The sequence below is a fragment of the Ambystoma mexicanum genome, chromosome 1q, assembly GCF_040938575.1.
Source record: "Ambystoma mexicanum isolate Mex_15411 chromosome 1q, UKY_AmexF1_1, whole genome shotgun sequence".
NCBI classification, from domain to species: Eukaryota; Metazoa; Chordata; class Amphibia; order Caudata; family Ambystomatidae; genus Ambystoma; species Ambystoma mexicanum.
The window spans coordinates 461,144,198-461,172,078 of NC_090922.1; the positions used below are offsets into that span (position 1 = coordinate 461,144,198).

General features: G+C 43.9%; 1 pseudogene; it reads right to left on the reverse strand.

The window, feature by feature from the left end:
* Positions 1-758: 758 nt before the first annotated feature.
* On the reverse strand, positions 759-27,729 carry LOC138521479 (chemerin-like receptor 1; annotated as a pseudogene).
* Positions 27,730-27,881: the final 152 nt, after the last annotated feature.

Here is a 27,881-nt window from a genome sequence, read left to right on the forward strand (position 1 = left end):
TAAATGATGAAAAAAATGTTGGCTTGAGTATTGTTTGTTTAATGATGGCGTAATTAACCTATGAACAGGCGGAGGGCCTCATCAAAGATTTGGCTGCAATTCTGTGGTAGATCTGCAGAAATACTGCAAACCCCAGTTAACATTATGGACACTGAGTCCCGTGGCATTTACCACAGGATTAAGAGTAATGGCATGGTAGAGAAATCCCCATTTTTGGAGTAATAGGACTCCATGGGGATTTTCAATGGCTAACCCAGAGCAGTAATACTCCCTAGTTTATTCCCAGAGATTTGGGGGTACATGATTTTCCATCAGCAAAATGCTGAAGGTATATCCTCCACTTTAACTCCAAGCCTGTAGAGCCATGGTGCACTAATGCAGTAGTACAGTTGCTGTAACTACATTACTGGCACGTCAGCCCGTTTTTACCTCACTACCATACTTTTAATGAGGTCCAGAAGATTTTCTATTATTATGTTAGTTATATTGCCTGATTTTCTTAAACTGAATAAGTAAGTTATCATATAAAACAATTGTATAGCTAAAAGTGCATTAGTGAATAAGAGTTATTAAAAAAAGACCTCATTGACTCTCAATCAACAAGAGTGAGACTCCTCCCTAATTGATCAGCATTTCTATCTTATGATGCATGCATGAAGAAGTAATCAGAGCCATTCAGAGATCCAGAATAATGGTATTTATCATGATTACACATATATAAAGAAGAATCCTACATTGGCCATGTTACAAACTATTGATGGTGCCAATGAACATGCAGGATAATCTTTGGGGTCAACAGAGGTGAGAGTCCACATCGCAAGATTTGGACAGGCTCATGCTGTCCAGTGCTTCTATGGTTGGATCCTCATTGAATGCCATTCTGAAGACTGATAAGATCGATCTTCTGAAAATATCTTTGAATTGTTTGCCCATGAAGACATACAGGATGGGGTTGAGGCAGCTATTGGAATAGGCCAGAGAGGTGGCTAGAGTGCTACTATTTGAAATGTGATCAGCCAAGATGTAAACATATTCCAAAAAAGGCACAGCATGGAAAGGGAACCAGCTTATGAAGAAGAGGACAACAATGGCGATGATGATCTTGAAGGGTCTGCTGCATGTACTTCTGTGCCTTCTATTCTTAATCTTCAGAGCAATGTCGTCATAGCATGAGATGATGATGGCAAATGGGACCAAGGACATAGACACAAATCTTGTAATGGCCATGATCATATGGCGTTTGTTCATGGTGTGAAATGCCTCATTGGAAAAAGACTCTTAGGGAACTGCATAGCTCAGGAAGCAGTATGTGTTGTATTCAGACACTGGCGCGGGTGTAATGTCATAAAATGCTGGATATGGAGAACTGAAAATGATGGCCACCACCCATGCAGCAAATGCCACTTTGTAGGCGAGCCTGGGCGTTCTTTGGTTTCTGGACCAAACTGGACTCAGTGCAGAAACACAGCGGTCCATACTGATGATCATGAGGAAGGAAATGCTCGCCAACATGTTGAGTGATAGCACCATGTTGCTTATTTTGCAGAAGACACTCCCAAAGGGCCAGTGCTCATTCTTTGCCAGGGACACGATGTGAAAGGGGAGGAAGAGGTCAAAGATAAAGTCGGCAAGGGCCAAGTTTAGGAACCAGATGATGTTGACCGTCTTGGACATCTTGAAAGTGCCTATCCAAATCACGAGACCATTGCCTGCGACCCCCAGAAGAAAAGTGATGGAGTGGGACACCAGTGAGAAGAACATCAAGTAGGTGAACAAATGTGGGGACTGATAATACTCTTCAGTGATGGATTCACCTGACCCAAAAATCATTGAGTTTGTCAAGAAGTAATCCAAAATGTCAGTGGCGTTCTCCACGATGATAGGAGTATTTCCTGAAATTAGAAAAAAATAACAATGACCACTTTTCAAAAATATATGCTATAATACAGAGAAATAAATAGCTGCCCAGTTCTATATCAATCGATGTTCGCTATTTTGTTGTTTTTTTCACGTGAAAAGCTCTGTACCTACATTTGTTTAATGCTAGAGTAAACAAAGATAAATATTGCATGATATTACTCGTTCCACATTATCCTCTACTTGAAAGCTAACTATATGCAAGGTAGTAGCCAACCTTGTTTTCATACTTGGTTTATGAAAGAATGGTGACATTGAAACAGAATTGCAATGATAACATTGGGCCTCATTACAAGTAGGACGGTAAGGGTTAACGATCACCGGTAACGAGACCGCTGCCATTAAACCCTTACCGCCCTACTACGAGTTCCCTTTGTGGGTCTTTCCTTAACGCCTGCTTTTAGCAGCCGTTAAGGACGGGACCCGCAAAGGGACTTTAGTGATAATAACAGTACCGTAATTTACGATACCGTTATTAGCGCCTTCCCCATTCCCATTGAGCCCTATAGGGGCTCAAATGGGAATGGGGAAGGGCCCTGGTGAATGGGGAATTACCGGTCCCTCCAACCTTGGAATAGACCGGTAATTACTCCATTCACCAGGGCGGAATCAGAACGAGTTTGGAGGCAGCCATGCTGCAAATAGCGGCGTGGTTACCTCCAAAATCGGAATGATGCCCATTGAAATATCATCCTGCACGATCCATTGATAATGTAAAGGCAAGTGGCCTAGGGTCTTGAGAAGCAGGATATGTGAACATTACATGATGTGTTTTTGATCTTTGCAGAAATGTTGCCCACTGACATGGGTACTTTGTTTTGTGGCGATGTAATGGATTATAGGGGCCTCATTGCAAGGTGGGCGGTAAGGGATACCAGGCACTGGTATGGAGACGGTGCCGGTAATCCCTTACCGCCTTATTACAAGGTCTCTTGGTGGGGACCGTAAGGAACCTGTGGCCAGTCCACACATCCCTTACGGGTCTCGCTTAGGGATCAGGGAGCTAATAACGGGCTTGCAAGTCGCGAGCCCGTTATTAGCGCCCTACCCATTCCCATTGAGCCCTATGGGGGTTCAAATGGGAATGGGGAATGGCATGTTCAATGGGGATTTACCGGTCCCGCCAGGGTCCGACTACACCGGTAAGTCCCCATTGAACTACACCGGTGCCGGACCCATTATTGGTGGCAGTCATGGCGCAAATAGCGCCATGACTACCACCAATCTCGGAATGAGGCCCTAGGTCTGCCAGGCTGAGCCGATCGGCTGTCTGATAGACCAAACACTGATAAAGAAAAGTGAAGCTGGAGGCTTCGACCTTTGAGAAACCTTTTGTGATGAAATGACTCACCTACCCCAAATGTGGCCAAACGGCTTCTTTTTCAATTTGTGATGAAAAAAACACACTATTTAAAATGAGCTCTTTGAGTGGAACCCACAGTTTTCTGTGAAAGCTAATAAAGAAACTTGTTTTGGATAGTTTAACACATCAGCAGCAAGTGCAATCATCTGCTTTGCTAGCCAAGTGTTTGAATTTTTATTTATTTATTGGGTATTTATAGTGTGCCTGTACAGCCAAATGGTGTTTCAAGGCGCATCAGGACAAGCATGGGGGAGTTACAAGGAGAAAAAAAACAAAAAAAACAATCCTATTAGGTCTTGAGGCATTCGGATCGTGCAAGTACAGTAACAGAGAGCAGGTGAGGGGGGATGGGAGGTGAAGGTTGGGATGAACAGGGAGGAAGATTAAAAATAATGTCCTACTAGGTTGTCAGACAATTTGGAGCGTGCAAGTGCAGTAACAGAAATTAGGGGTCGATGCTTGGCGTTCTAATAGCTGCCTTTGTGTTGTGGAATTGCAGGAGTAATATTCTGCTATACAAAGGGGGCGATGCAGGGTCCAAGTCTATGGTGTGTCAAAACTGCTGCTCAATCTCACTTGCATTCATGGGACAGATAATCACAGCAATCACAGGGTGCAAATACAGTTTGCACATATGGAATTGCATTAGCACTAGTACACATGTTTTCTGCACTAGTGATAATGCAATTGCAAATGCGATTTGTTGAGTAACTCGGCCCCAAGTGTGAATAACAAAGACAGCAGAACGAAGGTGTTATTGTGAATGAAACCATTTGGGGGCTCGTTTCACTGAAGCAAGAGCAATTGTTCACATATGAGCACCACAGCAAAACATTGCCGCGTTTCAACTATATAGGGTAGCACTACAGAAAGCTTGCACAGGTGTGAGTGCCATTAGTTCGAGGGTAAACATTGCCCATGGGCAGAATAACTATAGTTTCAATGCATTTTTGCACCAGGGCAATGTCTGCCCTAGTCCAATCGCCTGATTCAGAACGTGTTTTTCAATGGGAAATCCGATTGAACAACAATTTGTGAATGAGGCCCCAGTCTTTTGGCTTCGTACAAAAAAAAGCATTAAAAAAAAGAGTATGATCATGGGGTGCTATTACAGAGACTTTGCACTGGTGAAAGTGAAATTGCCAATAGGGCAACATTTGTTGGGGCAATTGTTGCCCTAGTGCAAATTGCACTTGCTCCAATACACGGTTTCTGTAATAAGGCTTGTGCTGTTGCAAGGTTTCTGTAATAAGGCTTGTGATGTTGCAAGGTTTCTCTAATGAGCCCCTTGATGCCTACATCAGAGCATTATGGCTTATTTTTAAAGTCAGTGGGGCTGAGTGCCCAGAGATATGCTCATCTTGTAAATCGCTGCATGATCAATTGCATCCAACTGCTAACATTACACCTGGTGTTTGTAATGGACGTGTCAGGTGGGGTTGACCTCTCTCTGTGACGTCTCTCAGCAGCGCCCCATGGGCGATTGGGGTTAGAGGTTGATGTCAACACCAGCAGGGTATTTTGTGATTCACTGATAACCCTACAGCTGTACAATCATTGTGATGGTGCTACATTTGACGAAATATCACTACACGTGTGCATCACACATGGTCTGCGGAGGTGATCGACATGTGTGCCATCTGTCCCATTCCAAAGGTCTGAAATGGTATCCAGGTGGGCACAAGGCTCTTTAAAAATGGATTTTAGTGTTTGCTAATAATTTAGAAAATAAGCAGTTATAGCTTGTGGGTTGCCTGTACACACTATTTTAACTAAAACGTGCTGTAGGGGGAGGGTGGGAAGAGATGCTGGTCAGTATTAAAAGGTTTGATTCGAATACCACTGCCTTGGACATCAGCATTAATAGTGCATATCACTTCTGATGCCGCTTTGCACTTCCTTCAGCAGGTTTTGGGATGCAGTGCCATTGTAAGCCTGGTCCTCTCGACAACACCCACGAGATGGCAGTTTTCCATGCAGAAAATGAATACTGATACATTGTGGTATCTAATGGCTCTCAGACTTAAACCGGTATAGCTGCTGGTGCTTTATTGGCACAGATGCAGTTTTCCCGCAAGAATTCCCTGTGTATTAATCTCCAGGTATTGTTAAAGAGTCTGTCAGGATAAGCCATTTCAGGCTTACCGTTTTCTACACATAGTTACCTATGTATATTAATTGTACGGCGGTATTGTGCACGTCAGCATTTCTTCATTCAGAGCTCCTTAACAAACAGTGCTCGTCTCCTATGGTTTAGCAGGTTATGTTTACTAAACATTTTTGTCAGTGAAGTGTTTTAGCTGTAAGTATATTTGAAGCAGTGGTGGTTGGAGGCACTCCTTTGTGTGTTCAAATATTGAAAAAGACTTGTAGATGACTATGCCAAAAGGTTTCGAGTCTTTCATGGAAGCTCCTGGTTACCATGGGTAAGTACAGTGTATCACTGATGGAGTTATGTTTTCATGGATTCTGTCTACAAAGAGGATGCAACACTGCAAGGTCTTTTGTGTAACATTAACAAACACACCCTCACTGAGTTTCAGCCTTCTGCACACAATTGCTTGGTTTCCAGAAGTTGATAACATGTACCTATTCATTTAATATGCTATGCGAATACATAAAAACATGCATAAACTATGCTTTGCAAATACTTGAACACAAATGTAGCACTGATTAGTGCCTAGGCAGGTACATGCCACTACACTAGGTTAATTTATAGATGTGGTGTTAGTGACTCCAGTTAAGTGTCTGATTGTATTTGGATATGCAAATCAAGCTTTAAACCAGGAACCCACATACTGAATGAGACAGCATTGTCATCACATAAATACACCTTTGAAATGAACGACTACCCCCAGTTTGAGTCCTTGAAAACCCAAATGTGTAGTTTTGTCTCATAATAGGAAAGTACTGCTCAGGGACGTCATTTGTGGGCTGTAAGGGGTCCCAGCTCCGAACACTGCTGTCACTGCTTTGACCTCTGCCCTGCTCTTTGCGGCCCCTACCCTGTGCTCACAACAACAAACTATTTCCTGCCTGGGCCTGGCGTCGGGCGCGTGACGCACGCTGCCACTGTGTGAAAGTTCTCTGTCGAGCCGTATGGAGCTCTGTCTTCATCAGCCGATGCTCTCTGCTACAGCACATACCATTGCACATCATTAGTAGAGTGGATGCAAGTCTCGCAGCATCGCCATAGCCTGCCAACGCAGACCGCTCGCAAGTCCACCAGGGCCAAGGTGCCTTGCAAGCAGACAGCTGGCCACCAAAGCTGCCAGCAAGGGTGCACCTGCCACAGGAGGTGCCATCTTTTACACTCATCACAAAGGGCACCATTTACCACCACTAAGGCAATACAAAATGGCCGTCATTAAACTGGATAATTTCTCAAAATGTTTCCCTTTCCAGCTCATTGAGCTAATCAAGTGAATTGGTCAATACATGAAGGGTGTGTGAAGTCCTTTCACCAACCCAGCTTGCAGCTGACTAGTTGGGGCAGGGGAGCAGGTCTGCCAGAGCATACCAACACCAAGGAAGCAGCTGGAACCTCGAGATCTGATGAGCAGCACCAGCACTGCTGCATAGCAAGCCATGGTAACTTCAAATTAAAAAAATTGTGTGCATGGCCTGTCTTGATGTATTGTGTATCACAGTTTTGAGTACTGTGTAAAATGTTTTTTGTATTGTGTGTGACTGAGCAAGTGTGTGCACAAGATCTGTAATATAATATGTGCAAGCGCACATGTATGTTTCTGTGAGACTATCTGTATTGTATGAACATAGCATGCATTTGAAAAACATTGAAACACAAACAGGTAACATTTTTATCTTTTCCCACACTATGTTATGTTATGAGTGTTTAAGTCTTGAAAGTACATTTCAAACTCCACAGATCAATTGTTTGCCTTCTGCTGAATTGCATTCTGGTATTTGTAGTCTTCCATTCAAAATGGGGGAATAATTCCAGAATTGTCAATGTTTTGCATAGCATATTTCTGTAGGGGTTTATATATTTGTGTGAGTACTTTACTATGGTTTGTGCACTTTTCAAATTATCTTTATAAAACACAGTATTGTTGAAAGCCACATGTGGGGGTCAAGAGGCCAAGTGTCATCAGGCACACGTCTCCTGTTGGGATTTTGTTTTCCTTGGAATATTTCTTTATAAATTGCTGAGTTTAAATGATGGGCACCTTTTTACTTTGCCAGCATAGTTATTGGACATTCTCCTCTCTCAGGTAATTTTTTCTAGTGTTGATTACTTTTGTTGAAAGGCAAATACTAATTTGTCTTGTGCGTTTTTTCGTCTAAAAGGGAATGGTCAATTGAACTAAATGTGTATATTTCCCTTTAAGATATGTTCACTTACTGTGCATATATTAATTGGTGGCAGCTTTTGATTTTGGCTACGGGCAGAGATTCACACACTGAGTCATGCCAGGGAGCTGTACCCATCCGCAGGTTGAAACAACACATTTTACAGCACATTCTGCTGGAGGAACCGAAGAAAAGTCATATGTTCTAAGCTCCCTGAGCTATCCAATTGTGACACAATATGCTGTAGAAACAATTGTGCAGTTAAAAAGAATAATTTATGGGGATATCTACCCACCAACCTCACGAGTCCTTTCACAAGAAATACATCACTACAAAGGTCAGGTTTACTAGTGTGGCATTACACATCCCTGCTTCTTCTAAGCACTCTAATAATACGTGTTATGTTAATAAGAAGACTAACCCCATAGCCAACACATTACCAAAATATATATGTCACTGACCATATAGCTCAGATATGTATAGTTAATATCATATAAGTTCACCGGCATATAGGAGTATGCTGTGGTGTCAGCCTCTCGGTCTGCTGATGCTGCACCATGTATGTATTCCCTTTCAGTGTGTGTATGAACTTTTGCTTTAGAATTTGATTGATTATATCCCTCTATAAATGTGACCTTAATATGTTCTTAACAGCATTGTTTTCTCAAAATCCCTTGCCAAATTCAAGGGAATTACAGGTAGTCAAGATGTGCTGTCGCTTTTGCTGCATGCTGCTTTGTCTCTTTTTTTGTTAGGTGCACGTTGCATTAATTTAAGTGTAATTGTGCATCCTGACCACGCATTGCCATTTTCTTCTATGCCAGGTTTCTGAATCCTGTGGCACAGGACTGGGAGCAGGATGACCACAGCACACAAACACCAAGCAGGAGCAGCTTGTATTGCCCTGTCCAGAACCTTGAGATGACCATAACAGCAGGCAAGCCAAGATAAATGCAAATGCTTACATTCACTGTAATTTGGTAATATGGGCCTACACACACTGATCTTAACGCTACATATAGTTTGTTTGTTTGTTTGTTTATTTTATTTGTATGGCGCTCCAGACCCGTAGGTAAATGGGCGCTTAAGGAAGCGGTTACAGCATTAAGATATACATTACATAGTACAACAATTACATAAATTACATGGTACAACAATTACATATAGAGTGGGCATGGTTGCGGTCTTGGTGAGTTGAAGATCTTAGAAGGTGAGGTATGTGCTATTCTTTGTTCAGTAACCAGCCAATAACATGTTTCCTAAAGATCGAAAAGGACTCGATAGTTTTAATGTTGAGAGGTATGGTGTGTCAAAGTTGGGAGGCAAGCACTGTGAAACTAGCGCCTCCTGCTCTTTTTCGGGCGAATTTGGACACTGATAGGCATAAGGAGTTGGATGATCTGGTAGTTCTGGTGGAGGATGTTAAAGTAAATTTGTTGGTGAGGTACGGTGGGGCTAGGTGGTTTAAGGACTTGTAGGTGAGGCAAATGGTTTTGAGGTCAATTTTTTGCTGAATGGAGAGCCATTTACATGCTTTCCTGGTTGTGGAAATGTGCTCTCGTCTAAGGATGTTGAGTGCTGCTCGTAGCGCGTTATTTTGGAGAACCTGGAGTTTGTTGATTATGGATTGGTTGGCTCCTAGGTACAGGCTATTGCAGTAGTCCAGTTTGGACTGGATGAGGGCTCTGGCAAGAGTGAGGCAGCTGTTGGAGGATAGGAAGGGTCTGCTAGCCCTAATTAGCTTACGCATATAGGTCGTGGCTGAGGCGGTTGCATTGATTTGATTGGAGAGGTGATCCATTCTTGTATAAAATGTAAATCATATAACAGTGATTTCGTAACCATATGTTTCTTAGTGTACAGAGCAACAATGCTATGTCCTCGGGGAGGAAGGATAGCTCTGGGACAAAGCATTTGTCTTGGAAGCAAGACAACACAGCGCAAAACAGGTTTCGATCCCGAGCTCAGAGACTACTTGTTGGTATAAAGCGCATTATACAAGAATAATTATAATGTGACTTCCTGTTTTGTCAAGGGGTGGTCTCTTCCAGTGGCACTTTACACATGGCACATAGAGTGTGCACCACCTTGGCTTGGTGCTTGGTCGGGCATGGGTTTTGACTCTGGTGCTGGCCTACAAAAGAACTGCTCACAAACCTTAAGGAGACTTGAAGGAATCTTACCTGGACCACTTTACACAGCCCTCTTTAAACTAAAAAAAAAATACATCAACTTTGCTTAAAGGGTCCCTTGCTTTTCCATCCCCATCCATGTTAGTCCAGTCATGTATGTTATTTGCTTTTGTATTACAACATACCACCACTAACTTTTTATATTAAAAAAATCAATTTATTTTAATTTATAAAAACACATCACTAAAATAAATTCATTATTTTTCATATTTTTAACAATATTTTAAAACACCTTATTCACCTAGACAAGCTCATCACATACACAATCTGTTATCTAGTATATCAATTCATTAACAATTGTTCAATCTATAGCTATAATCAAGTTTTCATTCTGGATCTATTACATATGCCTGTCTATATTGACAGGAGAAAGAAATAGTCCTCATGCCTTCTAATCTTCCTTGTAATGTCACTCAGTCATCCAAACATTCAACACTCACAACACACCCAACATGTTGCTTTCCTTGTTGCTTTAAACAGTTGACTAGGAAATTGTTTAGGGGTATGTACATAAAGAGTTTGCTATGCATAAACCATGCTTGTCCTCTATTTGTCATTGGTAAGTCATCTTCTATTTCACTCCCCTCTATCTTTCATCTGGGCCAGACACTGGATGGATGGCTTTATGATAATGGTTATTCGCAGCTATCTTCTCCGGCCATCTTGTTGCCAAACGCTTTCATCTGGGTTCAGGATTTCAAGTTTTATGGACAAAAATGGTTGCACACCTCTGTGTCTTGTTTTAATCACTCACACTTCTTCAGTTTTTCTATTGCACTCGGGCGGATTAATTGAATATCCTGGTGGTGGACTCTTGGATCACACAATTTTATTCCTAGGATCCAATTCCTTACTCTTCCTAGATACCCTTAACAGGGGAATATCGTGCTATCACGAATGCCGATCGCCGCTCCAGGTCCCAAGCAGTGCGACCTCTCTCGCTGTCCTAAAACTCCAACCATCTGTAATCTGGCTCCTTCTCTAAGGCTCCCTACAAAATAACTGGTCATATTCCAAGTTACAGTCAGTGGCATAGCACAAATTGTGGGGCCACCCCTGCAAGCCATTCTGAGGCCCTCTCCCCCAAAGCTCAGCAATATAGTGTGGGTCGCGCCACACACTGGGCCGGCCGGCCTGGACAGCTGTGCATGAGCAATCCGCACAATTATCATGCTTTTACCTAGTGTAGAAACAAGGGGGTTGTGCCTGGCTCCGGGCATACAAATGTACTAAAGTAAAAACAAAGAGGTGATAGCTGGAAGGTATGGAATGAATCCTAACCTAAGGCATTGCTCTGGGCAACCCTCCAGACCATCCTTCTTTGCCTGGCAAGCCATTACAAAAGAGGAAACACCATATGCAAATCAGGCTGGGTCTCACCCCAAAAGGTGCAGCCCAGCCTGAACTGCTTGGTCACATCCCTTCTGCACGAGATCACAAGCATCCCCAAACATGTTTCAGCCTTGTTGGGCATCATCAGTGAGGAGTAGCTTGGGTCTCTAGGCCCAGCAGTACCAGGACCCAGGGCTTGGCATACCCGTCCCACACGGGGTGACAACATTAAAACAAAGAGGTGATGGCTGGAAGGTTTGGAATGAATCTAAACCTAAGGCATTGCTGTGGGGAACACTCCAGAACATTGTTCTTCATCTGCCAAGCCATTACAAAAGGGCAAAGACCATATGCAAATCAGGCTTGGTCCCACCCAAAAGGTGCAGTCCAGCCTGAACTGCTTTGTCACATCCCTTCTGCATGAGATCACAAGCATCCCCAAACATGTTTTGGCCTTGTTGGGCCTCATCAGTGAGGCGTAGCTTGGGTCTCTAGGGCCAGCAGGCACGGGATCCACATCTGGGCATACCCGTCCCACATGGGGTGACAAAGTAAAAACAGAGAGGTGATGGCTGGGCGGTTTTTAATTAATCCTAACCTAAGACATTGCTCTGAACAACCCGCCAGACCATCGTGCTTCACCTGCCAAGCCATTACAAAAGGACAAAGACCCTATGCAAATCAGGCTTGGTCCCACACCAAAAAGGGCAGTCCAGCCTGAACTGCTTGGTCACATCCCTTCTGCACGAGATCACAAGCATCCCCAGACTTGTTTCGGCCTTGTTGGGCCTCATCAGTGAGGAGTAGCTTGGGTCTCTAGGCCCAGCAGTCACGGGACCCAGGGCTGGGCATACCCGTCCCGCACGGGGTGACAACATTAAAAACAAAGAGGTTATGTCTGGAAGGTCTGGAATTAATCCAAACCTAAGGCATTGCTGTGGGGAACACTCCAGACCATTGTTCTTCACTTGCCGAGCCATTACAAAAGGGCAAAGACCGTATGCAAATCAGGCTTGGTCCCACCCCAAATGGGGCAGTCCAGCCTGAATTGCATGGTCACATCCCTTCTGCCCGAGATCACAAGCATCCCAAATATTTTTCAGCCTTGTTGGGCCTCATCAGTGAGGAGTAGCTTGGGTCTCTAGGACCAGCAGGCACAGGACCCACGGCTGGGCATACCCGTCCCACATGGGGTGACAAAGTTAAAACAAAGAGGTGATGGCTGGAAGGTTTGGGATTAATCCAAACCTAAGGCAGTGCTGTGGGGAACACTACAGACCATCGTTCTTCACTTGCCGAGCCATTACAAAAGGGCAAAGACCGTATGCAAATCAGGCTTGGTCCCACCCCAAAAGGTGCAGTCCAGCCTGAACTGCTTGGTCACATCCCTTCTGCACGAGATCACAAGCATCCCCAAACATGTTTTGACCTTGTTGGGCCTCATCAGTGAGGAGTAGCTTGGGTCTCTAGGACCAGCAGGCACGGGACCCACATCTGGGCATACCGTCCCACATGGGGTGACAAAGTAAAAACAGAGAGGTGATAGCTGGGAGGTTTTTAATGAATCCTAACCTAAGGCATTGCTTGAACAACCCTCCAGACCATCGTGCTTCGCCTGCCAAGCCATTACAAAAGGGCAAAGACCATATGCAAATCAGGCTTGGTCCCACCCCAAAAGGGGCAGTCCAGCCTGAACTGCTTGGTCACATCCCTTCTGCACGAGATCACAAGCTTCCCCAAACATGTTTTGGCCTTGTTGGGCCTCATCAGTGAGGAGTAGTTTGGGTCTGTAGGCCCAGCAAGCATGGGACCCAGGTCTACACAAACCCGTCCCACACAGGGTGACAATGTAAAAACAAAGAGGTGATGGCTGGAAGGTTTGTAATGAATCCTAAGCTAAGGCATTGCTCTGGGCAACTCTACAGACCATTGTTCTGCGCCTGCCAATCCATTACAAAAGGGGAAAGACCATATGCAAATCAGGCTTAGTCCAACTCCAAAAGAGGCAGTCCAGCTCGAACTGCTTGATCACATCCCTTCTGCACAAGATCACAAACATCCCCAAACATGTTTCGGCCTTGTTGGGCCTCATCAGTGAGGAGTAGCTTGGGTCTTAGGCCCAGCAGGAACAGGACCCAGGTCTGGGCATACCCTTCCCACACTGGGTGACAAAGTAAAAACAAACAGGTGATAGCTGGAAGGTTTGGAATGAATCATAACCTAATACATTGCTCTGGGTAACCCTCCAGAACATTGTTCTTTTCCTGCTAAACCATTACAAATGGGGAAAGACCATATGCAAATCAGGCTTCGTCCCACCCCAAGAGGGGAAGTCCAGTCTGAACTGCTTGGTCACATCCCTTCTGCATGAGATCACAAGTATCCCCAAGCATGTGCGGCCTTGTTGGGCCTCATCAGTGAGGAGTAGCTTAGGTCTCTAGGCCCAGCAGTCACGGGACCCACGCTGGGCATACCCGTCCCACACGGGGTGTCAAAGTAAAAATAAAGAGGTGATGGCTGGAAGATTTGGAATTAATCCAAACCTAAGGCATTGCTGTGGGGAACACACCAGGCCATCGTTCTTCACCTGCCAAGCCATTACAAAAAGGGAAAGACCATTTGCAAATCAGGCTTGGTCCCACCCCAAAAGGGGCAGTACAGCCCGATCTGCTTGGCCACATCCCTTCTGCACAAGATCACAAGGATCCCCAAACATGTTTCCACCTTGTTGGGACTCATCAGTGAGGAGTAGCTTGGGTCTCTAGGACCAGCAGGCACGGGATCCACATCTTGGCATACCCGTCCCACACTGGGTGACAAAGAAAACAAGGTAGAGGGTATGTGAGAGAGGGTATGCCCAGACATGGGTCCTTTGCTCGCTGCACCATAGGAAACCAAGCTGCACCTTATTGAGGTGGCCCAACAAGACAGAAACATGTCTGGGGTTGTTTGTGTTTCTGTGCAGAGGGGACCTGGCCTACCATTTCGGGGTCGGCTGCTACCATCGGGAGCAGTACCTGAATGATTTTCATATGGCTGGACCCCTTTTGCAATGGCACAGACAGGCTAAAAAACAGTGGTGTGGAAGGTCACCCAGAGCAATGCCAGTGGTTCAGAGGTATTCAAAGCCTTCCATCCATCACTTTTGTGGTTATAGTTTGTCCCATTATGTGAGAGAGCGTATGCCCAGCCGTGCATACCTTGCTCGCTGCACCATAGGAAACCAAACTGCACCTCACCGACGGGGCCCAACAAGGCTGAAACATGCCTGGGGTTGCTTGTGTTTCCGTGCAGAGGGGACCTGGTCTAGCAGTTTGGGCTGGGCTAATACCATTGGTGGCAGGACCTGACTGATTTGCATATGGCTGGACCCCTTTTGCAATGGCAGAGATGGACTAAAAAAAATAGTGTTCTGGAAGGTTACCAATAGCAATGCAAGTGGTGCAGATTCATTCAAAACTTTCCACCCATCACTTTTGCGGTTATAATTTGTCTCACTATGTGAGCGAGAGTATGCCCAGATGTGGGTACCTTGCTCGCTGTGCCACTAATATTGGTGGCAGTACCTGACTGATTTGCATATGGCTGGACCCCTTTTGCAATGGTGCAGATGGGCTAAAAATCGGTGGTGTGGAAGGTTGCCTGGAACAATGCCAGTGGTTCAGATTCATTCAAAATCTTCCACCCATCACTTTTCTGGCTATAGACCCAAATGTATGAGCCAACTCTGTATGTGGCCATTAATATTATACAAAATAATGATACAATAAGAAAACACATTCATGCTGGCTCTACCAGTACCCCATATGCAAACATTCTCCTGTTGGCTTTGCTGTTAATGTTAGTAAAAATCTCCTGACACAGGAAGAAGCATGTTATTGCTGGTTGCACAAATGCTTGCCCAACACCTGCACCACCATGTAAGGATACTCTTCAAGTGGACTTTGCCCTCAATGCAAGTAAAACCTGCAATGCTACAGTAAGGAAACATTTCACTATACACACTACACCCCAAACGCCCCCCATGTAATAACATTCATCAAGTTGACTTTGCGCAAAATTGCCAGTAAACATGTAAAAAGACATCCATGTGTCAATGCCCCTTGCACGGGACCCAAACTTGCATGCACACATTCATACCCATTCACCCACCAGTCACTCATCCAGTGGCGGCTGGTGAATTTTGTAATTGAAGTGGCATAAACATTTCCCACAAATATACCAGAGTGACCGAGAGTATGAGGTGCCTAAACCACCCAAAGGGGGGGGGGGATCTGCCCTTGACCCCCAAAAGATACATGTTTGAATAATGAGTTAAAAAGGTGCATTATACAGCACATTTTCTGAGAAAAATTGGGTACACTGCAGGAACATTTGCAATTGTTTTTGTAGGGTAACTCCAATCCCAAAATCCAATACATGTAAGTCACCATCCAAGCACAGGAGCATTAATGATTTAATTAATTTAATGATTGGCTATTAAAAATGCCATGCCACAATAAGAAAACATGTCTAAACTGGATGCACTGTGTACGCCAGTCTAGACACGTAATAACACTCATCATGTTTTCATTAGCCTTGGTGATGCCCAATAAAACATACTATGCCACAGAAACACATACATGCACTGGTTGCACCAATACACAGTCTAAGCACGTAATAACACTTATCATGCTTATTTTATCATACATGACCAGAAAAATATATAACGTCACAATAAGGAAAGGTTAGACTGGCTGCACCCAAATGCCAGTCAACCCACATAATAACAATTATGATACTTACTTGATTATAGATGCCCATTAAAACATAGCAATGCCACAGAAAGAAATGACTAGACTGGCTGCACCAAAATCCCAGTCTTGTCACCTGATTTATCATGGATGCCAATTATTATTTATCATACAACCCCTGCCCCACCCTCCCCACAGATCCCCTCTCGCTACCACCCCAAACTCCAAAATCTGCTCCTTGGCCCAGCATTACCTCCTTGTCCCTCTTCCTTGTCCCAGTACTTATGTATGAGGCACCTTGCCTTATATGTGAATACTGGGACGAGGGAGAGTAGGACAATGCTTAATTACTTTTTACCAGTAACTAAGCCAGGTAATACCTCCACATCCCTCTTCCTCATACCAGTACTTAAGTATGAGGTTTATGTATGAGGCAAGGTGCCTCATACACTCAATTCACTCACTTATTTACACGTGCACCCATTCACCATACACTTTCACACACGCATACCCAGCCCTATTCTTACCTTTTTAGAACCGAGGAACTACGCTGCAGGTAGGCCTCACGCTCCCTGTTCCACGCAGCAGGAAAGTTAGTTCCTTTCAGGCACAGAGCAGACTAGCCGGGGGTCTCCTTGCCCTGTGGAGTAGGAGGGCACTCAGACATTCAAAAAACAATAATTTATTTTAGAAGTCACTCTGGTTTCAGATTAAAAAAAATGATTTCCGTTACAGAACTTTAACGGAAATGATTTCATTCTAAAGTCAAAAGGACTTCAAAAAGAAGCTATTTCTTTTTTAAGTCAGAGTGCCCCCTCCCCCTCCTAGGACATTTGGCAGTGGGGCTCCTCGCACTGTGCAGGATACTGCTATGCCAATGGCCACAGTATCAAAAGAAAATCTTTGATGACATGAATGTAGTAATTCCCCTGGATATGGTGTATATTGCATGTAATTCAACTATCTCTAAGTGCAATAATCAGGGCTCAAGTCGAGGGTACACGTGGGTGGACGGAGTCCACCAACTTTTTTCAGAGGGTGGACTCAGTCCCCCTCAGCCCCCGCACCCCCCTCCCTGGCAACCCCAGCTAAAATGAGAAACATTGACTGTCCTCTTTGAATTAATGAATTAATGCTGACCTTGGGAAGGAACTGCAGTCGTCTTGTTTGCAGGCCAGACACTTCACCACTGCACTATGTAACCTGATGAAAAATTGCAAACAACTAAAGGTGAAATGTCCCATTTCGCTACTGCAGGTTCCAGGGAAAACATTTGTATTGGTTCTTGGAGTTAAACCATGCAAACCTTTTAAAGTTTTCAAAAAGACTTTTAGAAGAAAAGACCCTCTCTTAGTTTTGTGGGTGTGTTGATTTTATGAAAGACAAATGCCATTCGTCCAGTCCAATGTGGGTGGTTATGGAAAGCCAATTTAATGAAATGTGCATATTTCACCGGGATATGGTAATTTCTGGCGTCGTCGCATCCCATTGCATTTGTTGATGAGTCCGCCCACTTTAATTTTTGGGACATGACCCCTGGCAATAACCACACACCCCAATACCCATAAGGCATTTTCTGAGGCCATGCCCTATCGGCTTTGTGCATTTGATAGGACCTAAAAATATAATATGTGCTAGTGTTCCCTGTTGACAGTCACCATAAGTCAAGGTCTTTAGGCCCTGTCCTGTACGAACTCCTCCTCCTCCCTGTATTTGCCAGGTATGGCTGTAGGCCTTTACCTTTCGGTACTGAGTCTGGAGCATAACCTGTCGCTGTTCCCCCGGAACAGTACCTTTTACTGCAGAAACCACAATATACTGGCCTATGATAGTATTAAGATAAAGTACTCAGTAAGCAACACCGACAGAGAATGGGTGGGTTTTGGGAGAGAGACATAGGGTGGTCAAGTGGTTATTATAGGTATGGCATTGGTGAATCAAAGGGGTAAATATGTGAACAGTTTTCTATTTTTCGGTGGAGTTCTTTGTTTGGAGGTCTTACCCTCCACCTGGAAATATTATCTCCTCAGTAAGTCTGCCTGACCATAGTTTCATGTATGAATAGCAATATCAATTTTAATGGGTCAGAATATAAGTTCTGGAATGCATCAGTTAAAGAGCCCAGGATTAAACTGCAACCAATCAACTTAGTATATCATGCACTAGTGATTGAGAATGTGACTGACTGGATGTCTGATGGAAACTCACCCATTCCTTTTCTGTGTCTCTCTTACATTAAGCACATCTGAGCAGCTATTTGAAAAAACATGACTCCTCTACAGAACTAAAATGACATGTTCCAGCTCCAATATTTCCACGTTTAGAGTTTCTGTTTGGTGGGACAGAATAGAGCTTTATATTTATCTTATTCTGCTCAAAGTTAACAGTTTTCTGTATATAATGCACACCGTGTTGGTGGTTTTGTTGTGAAACAGTGACTAAGATGTGAATTTGCATTTTAAAAGTTAAGGACAGCATAATACCTATAGAAAGAGCTGGAAGGGATGATGCTGGTATGAGCAAAGTAAAAGGAAAGCATGCAGTGTGTCATTGTTAAGCAGAATCACCTGCAGTACCCTTTGGGAACACTACAGGCAATTAGGACTACAAGTGTAAGCACAATTTCACCTTTGGTACAAGCCTGTACAACACTGTAAAGTGGTAGCGATGGCTGAGCAGCCAGACTTATCTCAAGAGTTGAAGTGAGCAGTAGAACAAGTTACACAAAAGACCAACTAATACAGTGATTCAAACAAACACTTACTCAAGGTTTCTTGGTAAAAGAATATACATTTCTTTACCCAGTCAGTTAGAAAACATTACACTAGCATACGCAGCTCATTATCACACACTAATACACCACAAAAATCCAACCGGTAAGTATATGAACAAGTTTAGCTCCTGTGAAGTGGGAGCAAAATGGCACTTCAGATACTCATTAAAGGGATAAAAAGACAAGGGGCCTCATTACGACTCAGGCGGTAAGGGGTTTACCGCCTGATTCCGAGGTCCCTTAGCGCCATGGAGGTTTTAACACCTGCTTTTAGCGGTGGCGTAATTAACGCCTTCCCCACTCCCATTATGCCCTATGGGGCAAAAATAGGAATGGGGAAGGGTAAATGGGGATTGGGGACTTACCGCCCCGCCAACCTTGGAATGGGGCGGTAAATCCGCCAACCACCATGGCGTAAACATAGTTTACGCCATGGTGGTAAAGGTACGACCCAGGCGGTAACTTACCGCCTGGGTCGTAATGAGGCCCAAGGTTATATGAATAGACAGCCCAAATACATTCCTAGGCAGGGCAAAGGGTTTCAGTTAAATACAACCAGCAATTCTTCTCATAGGCTTGGGCCAAAGTCAATGGTTCAGAGTCTTTGTATAGGATAGCACAGTTCTGGTAGAAAACGGTTATGTCTTTGCCACAGAATTTAGAAGAATTTGGCTAGGCGAAAAGCTTGACGAATGTTTAGGGAAGGACAAGCCTTAAAAGTTGAGGAAAGTTTCACGCACTTTCTCGATGGCGAAAAATAGTTCAGGACTGCGTTTGCACAGTACCTTGTCAATGAAGAAAGCTGTAGCTGAGGCAGTTGTCCCTGGCAGTTCGAGCAGATCCTGCTGTTCCTGGGCTTCAGTCGTGGGGTCAAGAAGGAGGACGTTGGGAGGTTCCTGCACTGCCCAGGGATGAGGCCAAAAGCTGTAGCATGACATTGGTTTAAGGTGTGAGTTCCTTAAAGTCCACAAGCTGATTTCCTTCCCTCTGGCTATGCGGTTTTCAACAGCACTCTGATGAAAATTCGACGAGATGTGGACGGTGTACAGGTGGCTTACGAGTCGGTTGTTCCCACCAAATTCAAGGGAAGAAGTTAACCTTGAAGGGCTCCTCTGTCAATTGGAGTTTCAGGTAATTCGGACCTGCAGCAGGGCTTCACCGGTTGTCCAGGAGTTGCAGCAGTCCTCTTCTTTCAGCTCGTCTTCGGTTCTTTTGTTCCAGTGGCCTGCTTTCAAACAGTTTTCCCCCATTCATTCCAGCCTGGCTGTCACTCACACAGCAGGGTGGCTGTCCTTGCCGGACAGTCAGCCAGCCGATCATGCCAGAGTGCATTCAGGTCTCCTAGGAGACTAAGGCACAGGGAGTTTCGGGCCCCTACCTCACATACTGTCCACCCCAGACACTCAGGCGCCAGAGAAGGGCTTCAGCGCTGAACCCCGCCAAAGGCCAACGAACAAAGGGACCAAACCTAGTTTGGCGCGCAGAGACAAACACAAGAAGGACTTTTCCTAAAAGAAATGGTGAAAGAAGATGACTAGAGTCTGTTTTTACAGACAGGTCTGGGGCGCCATTTTGAAAAACATGGCTAACCCGATTTTTAGCTACCGCTGTTAGTGGTCGGGAAAAACCACAGTAGTTGATCTAAACCACTGCCACCAGCCATTTAAAGTAGGAAAATGTAACATACATGAATGTTTTGACTCAGGGGAAGCTAAGCAACCCCTCCAGCACTCTATAAGAAGAAAGTGTGTGCTGGGGCAGTACATTTAAAAAGACTAGTAAAGCCAATTTAACTTTCCAGGCTCTGGAAGATGGTAGTCAGTTCCAGAGAAGGCCTTTAAACCTTGGGGAGTCTGAAAGACACCCCTGTGCCACTTCGCTGAAGGTGCTGTTTGACACAAAGAAAAAGATGATGCCACTGGAATTATTTTAAAACTCCATAACCAAAGAACACAAAATTAAAATACACACAAAATACATGGAAGAGAGGGGAAAAAAGGCTCTCACTCTTCCCAGGTAAAAAAAAAAATTAATCCTAGAAATCCAGCAAAGTTGCTGGGGGTCTCAAAAGGTAAGGGAAATTAGAACATTCTTGAAAATTCTCCCTAACAGTCATCCATAATTCAGCTTACAATGTGACTTATATATGCTGACAATTATCTCTGTATGTTTTTTTTATTTTAGTACCCGGCGAGAGTCAAGCAGAATGCAACACGCATTCTGATTGGCTCTCGCCGGGTCCTTACCCGGCCGAGAATCCTTTGATTCTCGGTCGGGATTCCTGCCACCTTTGTCCTCGCCGGGGGACGTGGCAGCCCCTCAGCCAATGAGGAGGCTCAAAGCGGGGCCCTCCCTGCTGCGAGCCTCCCCACAACTGGGAGGCTGCTTTCGTCCCCCGCCGGGGACTCAGGTAAGCTTATTTTTTTTTTCTTTTTTCTTCCCTTCCCTCCCTCCTCCCTGCCCTCCCCACCCCACTTACCTAATTGCTCCTGCATCCCCGGTGGGGGAACGATAGCAGCCTCCAGCAGTGTGGAGACTCGGAGCGGGGCCATTCCATCGTCCCCCGCCGAGGATGCAGGAACTTTTTTTTTTTTTTTTTCTTTCATCCCCTTCCTCCCAACCCCACTTACCTTCTGCTTCTTTTTCGGGAGCGACGCGCTGGGAACACTAGTGTTCCCAGCGCGTCCGCTTCCGATGGCCGCCATGGAAAGGGAAAACGGACTACGTTTTCCCTTTGCATGGCGGCAATTTTCTTGGTCGTTTTTTTTTTTTTTGTTTTGCGGCGTTTCGGGACAGAAAAAAATGCTTTTAGTGCCCCGGTCACGCACATAATGCGGGCCGGGATACTAAATGCTATATGACTCTCGCGGCGGGGGCATATTGCTTATTTGTGAAGCTTTTATACTGTAATGGTGATTTGATCTATATAATATATCTAAGCTTTGAATTTTCGTTATACAGAAATGACCCCCCTCATCGAACAACCTCTTCCACAACAAACCCACTCAAAAATGCTAGTACAAGAACTAGCCTCTTTTGGTCTTACTATTCTGTTTCATATAAAATATCACATCAAAAGCAAAGGTGATCCCTTAACCTTATGCTGTTGAAATCACCCACAATATTATTTTCAAATAATTACAGACCACGCCTACAGATAAGGAAAATGACCTGCCGACTTTGGTCTCACTATTATTGACATGTACTATGACCAAACATCCATCTGTATAAAATCACATTTGAATAGCTAGTCTTGTACAGGAGCATGCAAACAATATTCAAATTATCACTACATGTCGGCTTCTGTATTTTCAAATAACTCAGCAATTGACACTATATGGTGCAGCTTTTTGTCCACCCCCATCGACAAGTATTGGGATGAGATTAAAGCATCATAACTGCATTTAATTTAATTTTCTCTAGTGTCACTGACAAGTGTAGGCACTAGAAAAAAAATCGTATAGATTGGGTCCAAATATTACTTGCTTATTCCCAAAAGAAGCCTTCTCTGGAGAGAATGCATGGGTGGTTCCTAGTTTGGGTATGTATGCAAACCACAGAGTGTAATGTTGGACTACTTTCTTTAAAGGTTTAGGTTTAGAAGGGAAGCTTTAATTTTTTGGAGACCACACAATCTAGGTTCATTTAAAATTTGAGGCAAGCAGGAAAATATTTCTGATAGAAATTAATCATCTAATTCTACTTGACATAAGAAGTCAGCTTAATGCAGAGTTTCATCTTTTGTGAACAGTATTAGATAAAATGACAATGGTAATTTAAAGTGACATGATTTTCTTTGAAATAAAACAAATCCCCTTCCCACTTCACTGTAATGATATACCTTCACTTGTGGTGTAGCTTTTTATGTACTAGGATTTCCTCAGGTCAAGAACTTTAATCCCTAACAAACTCTAAATATGTTGTACACCATTTCACAGATCAAGTCTTAAAATATTTCTGTAAAAACTCTGGAATTGGCTTCTTTGACTACTGTCAGAGAACAATGTATATGCTTTGCACACTCAACATTCTATGTCATTCTATTTTTGAATACACTTTCCCAAGGTTTCCCTTATAGCCCAGTCCCCATTTAGTGGCCTAACTAATAAACTATTAGCCAAGGTGAGTTTCAAGTTCTGTCATTTGTTTAATTAGATCTAGAGACTTATCTCTAATTTGACATGGCTTGTTATACTCACTTACCGGGCCTCATTACGACCCTGGCGGTACGGAGTGAACGGCGCCGTAAAAGGTGCCGGCGCCGTTCACTCCGTACCGCTGCATTACGAGTTTCCCGCGAGGGGAAGAGGGAGCAAACAACGGGCCATCTCGTAATGGCCCGTTGTTTGCTCCCTCTCCCATTCCCATTCAGCCCTGTGGGGGCTAAAATGGGAATGGGGAAGGACCGTGTCCGGGTCCTTGGAGGGAGGAATTACCAGGCCTTCCGAACTCGGAATGGCCCGGTAAGTCCTCATTCCGAGGACCCGGACCCTGATGCGATTTCGGCGGCAATAGTGGCATGGTTACCGCCAAACTCGTAATGAGGGCCACTGTCTTTTATAGGCCCAGGGCAGGTTTAGACAGAGTTGCCCAGTCAGTTATGCCTCCAGTCTGTCCTCTGCTTTCAAAATCCTGCTCAGGAAACCTGACTCTGCTTTGGGCACAGTTTCTGAATCTGGGCCTCTCAGGAAAAAGGGCCTTTTTAAAGGGATTATCCAAATATTTCCAAGATGTAATCCCATATCAGCACTTATCCAAATAGACAGGGCCCCCCAGTCTGCAGGCTTGCCAAGAATGCCAGTGCTCCCTCTATTTTCTGCCTGTATGGCTTAAATAGCTGAAACATTTCACCCTTGGAGCATCATTTGATGCAACAATTTCTCCTTGCAGGGGGTCTTACATTATTTCTCCTCTCATATTGACACTCCCAAGTCTACCCCATCGATTTGGATCGGTCCGATGCATTTTGTCATGTGATATTGGGAGGTTTGACAGCTTCCCTTCTGGGATTGTGAGTCACCTTGGACCCAAATCCATTTTTACTACATAATTTCTGTAATGAACCTACCCCTTTATTTAGAGGATTTTCTTAAACCACAAGAGAATCTTGCATCTATGGACATGATGCACAGCCCAATGGCAAGTAATATAAAATATGTAAACGTATTAATAATCCAAAGGGGTGAAAGTATCATGTTTATTTTTATATCATGCAGAGTTCTCCACCATTTCCAAATCTGTTTTGTCTAGAACAAACAAAGCTTTGTTAAGTTATGAGTAAAAAGCTGATCATATTTTGTGGACATTGCAATTTCATTTTTCTTTATTTATGCTCATTGGAGGTAATACTTAAGGTTAATTAATAACTTGAAAGGGTGGATTAGGCTCCAAGCCATGAAAACAGATACACACAGAAGGTCATTTTTATTTAAAAGTTGGAGAATTGGCTGGAAATGAATGCTTGTGATGTATTTTGGCCTGAAAAACCAGATGCATTCCTCATGACCTGGCCACAGTCATACAACTGTGGAGAAAGCAATGAACTGAATTTTTAGGTAGTTAATTTTCCTGTGTTTGCCAATATTGTTCACTAAATACACTATCTCTTTCTATTCTGCTGAGCTAATTGATTATATTGATTTATGGTGGGCCTTGTTCTGACAAATGGCCAACCCTTAATGATAAGAACTGCCTTTGTGTTTAGCAATCTGTAATGAATGTTCATTTAACATGTACACCATCTACATCATTTGCAATCCAGTTCTTTATTTCTTATAGATTAAATGCATTTATCACATCATTTTTCTAAACTGGGAACTGTATTTAAGGACAATTTCTGTGAAATGATACATTTTAAAGATGAAACAATGCTTGCTTCAATTCAGTTTCTGTGGCGTTTGTATAACAGGACTGCACAAAAGGAGGAATACTATTTCTATTGATTATTAACTTACACCTGTTGCTCAATGAGATTCACATTACAGACCTGAAAAGCATTGCACAACACAATTTATGCAATGAACATGCATTCCATTAGCATGAAATGTCATACAATACTGCGCCAAATGACCACCATAGTGGTTTCAGAGCACCTGGTTTCTCTGGGAAGTTGCATACTTTGTAGCTGCCATGGATGACTGGACCTTAGTCTATTGAGAGAAGAGGAGTGGGGATAAGAAAGCAGGAAGCGAAAGCAGGTAACATTTTCAGCAGATATCAGGAGAGGTGAGGTAGCCCGTAAAAAGATACATTTGTGATGGTGTGAGTGCATGTGGGTATCCTGGGGGCTATATGTCAGCATTTAAGGAAGGTGGTGTTTCTATGAGTTGTGTATATAACTGGTAGAATGATTGACAATTTGCTTCTAAAAACCAGTTGAGACCCAAAGTGTTGAATATGTGCAGAAACCACCCAGTAATAAGAGAAGGCCATGATCTGGATTGGGGTTATTCTTGTACCAGGTCAGATGACAGAGGGAAAGGTCCAGCTTGTCAGGCCTGGACACGTGGGAGATTTGCCCACGGTGGACAATATAACTGGTGAATTCGGCTGAAAAATGATCAAGGAAGAAGGGGGAGTTTTGCAAATGAGTATGGCAGCCTGACGCACATGACAGTTCAAATACCACACACTCACAAACAAATAGTTAGCTGTGCAATACAAGAAGACATTTGCTTTCAACTCCCTAAAAAAGGAAGACAACCGCTTCTGAGTGCACACGACCAACCATTTTGTCAAATCCTGGACTGCTTTGCTAGCTGGGGTAAAGTTGCTGAATGCAAACCTGTTTGGATTATGGGGCGTCAAAATGCTTCCTCTGTTACTGGGTATTCACATCCTATGCCTAGCTACCCACGAGATGTGCTCACTGTTATGGTTGCACGTTACGATAAATTGGCAAGATATGCTCAAATACTCACAGGCTGATACTGCCAACATATGGCCACCTACTCACATCAGTGCATGCCCCTCACACTGGCATATTCGTGGTCTCCTGGCACTTAGGGACCAGCAGAAGATTTGGTTTCTTTGGTTAGTAGAAGGTGGCAATGACATATTGAATGCTGCTGTGCAAAAGGCGACAGGCACTGTATGCTGGTAACCATCTAGGTGTCTGTGTATACTCCAAGGTGTTTACAATTGTGTACCTCGTCAGTGTGTGTAACGGCACATTGATCGTTATGGATGCGTGGAGTTGTCACTGGGTTAGTGTCTTTGCGTTAAGCATGGGTGTGTTTGCGTGGTGACACAGATCAGTTCATGCATGCCACGGAGGTCCATTCTGGTGCTTCTTTTTGTTGCATTTGGTGTAGTGTGTTGTTAGTTGTGAGTGTGATGGTAGTTAGGGTGGGGGAATGAGCATGTTTGAAGGGAATGATTTGCCAAGTGTTAACATCACAAGCCAACATGACTGCTTAATCTCCTAACCTAACTACTTATCTACTATTTGCCTAGTGCTTTTGGCTCCGCCAATGAAACATTACTTCCTCTTTTTCTCCCATCCTTAAATTTTCCCTTTCTTCAACATCCCTTTCCATTTTCCATTTGTTCCCTGTACTAAGGAGAATGGTTTCTGGGTTGTGTTAAACACTATGGGGCTCATTTTGTGGAAAAACAATCGCCCTGAGGCGATCATGTACCTTTGTGCAAATAAGACCCCTCTGGGAAATGTTCTTCATTTGCACTGCGGAGTGCAAATGAGAAGTGTAAAGACACGGCAGAAACAACTTTGCAATTCTCTATTTACAATCCTCCGTGAAAATAGAGTAAACGCTGCCTACATGCACTCACGGCAGGCAGCGTTTGCAATGATTTCCAGTGGAATCCGCCTGCTTTTTGCACAGACGATTCCCCTGGGAAATCACCCGTTTCACACCAACATGAACGTCTCACGCTGCTGTGAAACCAAGGTGTTTTTGAAGGCCGAGGGCAAACGGGAGGAGGAAATGTAACTCCCGTTTGGTCCCACACCCTCTGGCCTTAAAAAACAAAGAAACCCCCCTAAGAGCGTGAATGGAGACGTTAAGACGTCTGTCTTCAGAACTTCCATTTACGGTCCGGGGACTCGAAAATGAACCCCTATATTAGCAACCGTACATACATGGGTGTTTGAATGAATATTTTACTAAAATTAACAATTGCTGCTAATGTTGAGAAGAATTTAAGTACATTAAAACCAATAAGCATAGTCACATTCTTGAATGACTGAATTGACATTGCTGTCCTTCGAACTTGAGAATGAAGGTTTTCTTTCTTGCAGCAGCAAAATCTAGAAAGTGCCCTTACTGCAAACAATTCACATATGAATGAGATAACGAGAATGAAATCACGTTTAAATATATGGTTGCCACTGCATGTCTCTTATTTCGCTTAAGTATTGGATTAAAAACATCGTCTTACACTGGACCAATGTAATAATGTGTCTGGAGGGTTGAAGTGCAGTGTCTGTGGATGAGCCTCAGGTGTGGTGAGGGGGGTCTTACAAGTATTTCAGCACGAGCTCCTAATACTCCAGACTTTGCCCTGCTCATGACCTTGAAGCAGGTTCAGAGGTGCTTCCGCTCTTCTCTGTTAAGGGGCTAAGACATAAGCAAGCACCAGAAAAGCCAATAGTTTGTGCTTTTGTGTGGGCATATGATCCCCATTTACCAAGCTCTACCATAATGGTTCTACATGGGCATAAGAGGCACATTGTGCTAGTACATAGGCATATTATGGCAGTGAATTGCCAATGTCTACCTAATGCCTATACACGCACCTAAACTGTTGGGTTGGTCAATGGAGGCTTTAATTGAACTTCAGTGCAAGGGACAGATGCAATGACACACATGCTGCTCCCATGGTAAAGAACAGTCAATGGGTGGGTAAATCCCTCCTGGCATTTCAACTGTCTCTAATGTTCACTTTCCATGACAATAGTTATGGCCCTAACACTGTCTCTTAATAGCCAACATTAAACATGTCTATGTCACATGCAAGTCTGAATGCTGTCCTCATACTCGACATACTATTAAAAGGTGAGATTTGTTTTACTGTACCTCAGAGCTTCCAGTCTCTTCTATAGTAGTTCCTTTGTTGTTTGTTTGGTGTCACTCCTGTCACGTGTTTGTCTGCAGAATCGTTGTGTTGCTGACTGAGAGTGGGTGGGCAGTTGCACTTTGTGGAGCCATTGGTCGTTCTTATCCATTGCAGCTGGAGCCGTTGTTCATTTGATTTCCCACTGAGATACTACGGGATATCTGATGTTTCACGTGCCC